Here is a 4,570-nt window from a genome sequence, read left to right as displayed (position 1 = left end):
CATTGAACGCCAGAAAGAAGCACCTTCTAGGCATTCAACGCCAGATTTACAGCGTCCTGGGCATTCAGAAAAATGCCCAGTGACAAAGGAGTTCTTGGCGTTCAACGCTAGAAAGAAGCAACAGCTGGGCGTTGAACGCCCAGGAGAAGCTGCACATGGGCGTTAAACACCCAAAACATGCAGCGTTTGGGCGTTTAACGCCAGGATGGTGTGGAGGAAGTAAATTCGTTTTTACTTCAATTTTTTTTAATTTTTATGTTCCAATTCATGATTTCTTGCATAAACATGTTACAAATTCTCATCCTTTAATTCCAAAAATTTTTCCTAATTTCTAAAAACCCTTTTTCAAAAATATCAAATGTATCTTAATCCATAAACACAAATCTTTTTCCAATCCAATCCAAATCTTTTTCAAATTTTTTTAAAACTCAATTATCTTTTAAAATCTTTTTCAAAATAAAAATTCAGATTTATCTTTTTCAAATATCATTCACAATTTTTTTAATTTTAAATTTTATCTTTTTCTTATCATATTTATCTTTTATAAATCATATCTTGTATCTTATCCTTCTTCAATATTTTCGAAAACCCATCCCCTCCATTTAAATCCACATTCGGCCTCCCTCCTCTCATCCACCATTCGACATTAGCTCTCCTTCTATCCCTCTCCTTTCTTTTCTTTTGCTTGAGGACAATCAAACCTCTAAGTTTGGTGTGTTTATCCGTGATCACTAACCATACCCACTAAGATCATGGCTCCTAAAGGAAAACAACCCACTCTAAAAGGAAAGAAAGAGAGTATTCCAAAACCACTTTGGAATCAAGGGAAGTTCTTAACCAAAGAACATTCAGACCATTACTACAAAATAATGGGTCTAAGATCAGTGATCCCGGAAGTCAAATTCGATCTGAAAGAAGATGAATATCCAGAGATCCAAGAGCAAATTCAAAACAGGAGCTGGGAAATCCTAGCTAATCCTGAAACAAAAGTGGGAAGGAATATGGTTCAGGAGTTCTACGCTAATCTGTGGCAAACAAACAGGCAGAGAATATCTGGAACTGCCCTCTATGACTATCGGACCTTGGTCAGAGGAAAGATTGTTCACATCCACCCTGACAAAATTAGGGAGATCTTTAAGCTGCCTCAGTTGAAATATGACCCAGACTCCTTTAATAGGAGAATGATGAGAACAAACAAGGGCCTGAACTAGATCCTAGAGGATATATGCATCCCTGGAGCCAGGTGGACCACCAGCACCACGGGTGTCTCAAATCAACTCAAGAGAGAAGATCTCAAACCAGTAGCCAGAGGCTGGCTGGACTTCATTGGGTGTTCTATATTGCCCACTAGCAACCGTTCTGAAGTCACGGTTAAAAGAGCAGTGATGATTCACTGCATTATGTTGGGAAAAGAAGTAGAAGTTCATCAGTTAATTTCGTGTGAACTTTACATAATAGCAAACAAGAAATCCAAAGACGCCAAATTGGCTTATCCAAGGCTAGTCTCTATGCTATGTAAAGATGTTGGAGTAAAGATGGGAATAACTGAATATATCTCAGTTGAGCGGCCAATCACCAAAATATCAATGGAAAAACAAGTGCAGGATGACCCCATCAAAAAGAGAGCACAGGAATTCCTCCCAGAAATCCCCCAATTTGAATACTGGGAACATCTTAAAGCATCTATTACCAAGTTGCAAGAAGCTATGGACCAAATAAAGGAAGAACAGAATAATCGAAATAGCATGCTTTGCAAATTGCTTAGGGAACAAGAAGAGCAAGGGCGTGACTTAAAGGAACTGAAGAGTCAAAAATTATTTCTTGAAGGACCAAGCACCCCATAGACTAGAGGAACATCCACTTCCCAAAATAAAGGTTGTTGAGTTCTAATTTTAGCTTTAACTCTGTGTTAGTTGTTATTATAGGAATTTACCTTAGAAGTTATATATAAGTAGTAGTAATTATTATATCTATTTTGATTTTATTTTCAATTAAGTTATAATTTATTTTTCTCATCATCATCAAACATGAATAAAATAGTAGATTTTTAGAATAAGGAGGCAATTTATATTTTTCGAGTATTTAATAAGGAAAATTCTAATTAATTATATGTGGTGGCAATACTTTCTGTCTTCTGAATGAATGCTTGAACAGTGCATATTTTTTATCTTGAATTTTATGAATGTTAAAATTGTTGGCTCTTAAAAGAATGATGAACAAGAGAAATATTATTACTGATCTGAAAAATCATGAAATTGATAAAGAAAAAGAAGTGAAAAAAAAAACAAGGAATCATTGGATAAAGAAAAAGAAAAAGCCAATACCCCTTAAAACCAAAAGGCAAGGGTGAAAAGGATCCAAGGCTTTGAGCATCAATGGATAGGAGGGCCCAAGGGAATAAATCCAGCCCTAAGCGGCTAAATCAAGCTATTCCTAACAATGTGCTTGTGGCATGCAGGTCCAAGTGAAAAACTTGAGACTGAGTGGTTAAAGTCGTGATCCAAGGCAAAAGAGTGTGCTTAAGAACTGTGGACACCTCTAATTGGGGACTCTAGCAAAGCTAAGTCACAATCTAAAAATGTTCACCCAGTTATGTATCTGTGGCATTTATGTATCCAGTGGTAATACTAGAAAACAAAGTGCTTAGGGCCACTGCCAAGACTCATAAAGTAGTTGTGTTCAAAAATCAACATACTAAACTAGGAGAATCAATAATACTATCTAAATTTTGAGTTCCCATGGATGCCAATCATTCTGAAATTCAAAGGATAAAGTGAGATGCCAAAACTGTTCAGAAGCAAAAAGCTACCAGCCCCGCTCATCTAATTAGAATATGAGCTTCACTTAAAACTCTGAGGTATTATTGCTTCTTGATTTCTTTTTATCCTATTTTATTTATGTAGTTGCTTGAGGACAAGCAACATTTTAAGTTTGGTGTTGTGATGAGCGGATATTTTATACGCTTTTTGGGGGTAATTTCATATAGATTTTAATATGTTTTAGTTAGTTTTTAGTATAATTTTATTAGTTTTTTGGAAAAATTCATATTTCTGTACTTTACTATGAGTTTGTGTGTTTTTCTGTGATTTCAGGTATTTTCTGGCTAAAATTGAGGGAGCTGAGCAAAAATCTGATTTAGGCTGAAAAAGGACTGCTGATGCTGTTAGATTCTGACCTCCCTGCACTCGGAATAGATTTTTTGGAGTTACCGAAGTCCAATTGGTGCGCTCTCATCCATTGGGTTGGAAAGTATACATCCAGGGCTTTCCAGCAATATATAATAATCCATACTTTGCGCGAAGATAGATGACATAAACTGGCATTCAACGCCAGTTCCATGTTGCAGTCTGGCGTTTAGCACCAGAAACAGGTTACAAGTTGGAGTTCAACGCCAAAAAATAGGTTACAACCTGGCGTTCAACTCCAGAAATAGCCCAGGCACGTGAGAAGCTTAAGTCTCAGCCCCAGAACACACCAAGTGGGCCCCAGAAGTGGATTTTTGCACTATCCATCTTAGTTTACTCATTTTCTGTAAACCTAGGTTACTAGTTTGGTATTTAAACAACTTTTAGAGATTTATTTTGTATCTCATGACATTTTTAGATCTGAATTTTATACTCTTTGACGGCATGAGTCTCTAAACTCCATTGTTGGGGGTGAGGAGCTGTGCAGCGTCTCGATGAATTAATGCAATTATTTCTGTTTTCCATTCAAACACGCTTATTCTTATCTAAGATGTTCATTCGCACTTCACTATGAAGAAGGTGATGATCCGTGACACTCATCACCTTCCTCAATCCATGAACATGTGCCTGACAATCACCTCTGTTCTACATAGGATTGAATGAGTATATCTTAGATTCCTTAATTAGAATCTTTGTGGTATAAGCTAGAATTGATGGCGGCATTCATGAGAATCCGGAAAGTCTAAACCTTGTCTGTGGTATTTCGAGTAGGATTCTGGGATTGGATGACTGTGACGAGCTTCAAACTCACGAGTGTTGGGCATGATGACAAATGCAAAAGAATCAATGGATTCTATTCCGACATGATCGAGAACCAACAGATGATTACCCGTGCTGTCACAGAGCATTTGGACCATTTTCACTAAGAGGATGGGAAGTAGCCATTGACAACGGTGACACCCTACATACAGCTTGCCATGGAAGGAGCCTTGCGTGTGTGAAGAGGAATACAAGAGAAAAGCCTGAAATTTAGAAGACAAAGCATCTCCAAAACTACAACATATTCTCCATTATTGCACAATAAGTATTTATTTGATGCCTTTTGACTTTTTACAATTAAAACGAAAGAACCCTCTTGGCATCCTGACTAAGATCAACAAGATAACTATAGCTTGCTTCAAGCCAACAATCTCCGTAGGATTCGACCCTTACTCACGTAAGGTATTACTTGGACGACCAAGTGCACTTGCTGGTTAGTTGTGCGGATTGCAAAAGTATGATTGCAATTTCGTGCACCACCCTTTGACAGAGGGTTAGTTACCCAAGGAAAAGTGAAAGGAAAACAAGATGAAGATATTACAGAGGAAATTAGATGATCCTTTCTT

Source organism: Arachis hypogaea, chromosome 7 (assembly GCF_003086295.3).
Source record: "Arachis hypogaea cultivar Tifrunner chromosome 7, arahy.Tifrunner.gnm2.J5K5, whole genome shotgun sequence".
Taxonomy (NCBI): domain Eukaryota; kingdom Viridiplantae; phylum Streptophyta; class Magnoliopsida; order Fabales; family Fabaceae; genus Arachis; species Arachis hypogaea.
This window is presented reverse-complemented; position numbering follows the sequence as displayed.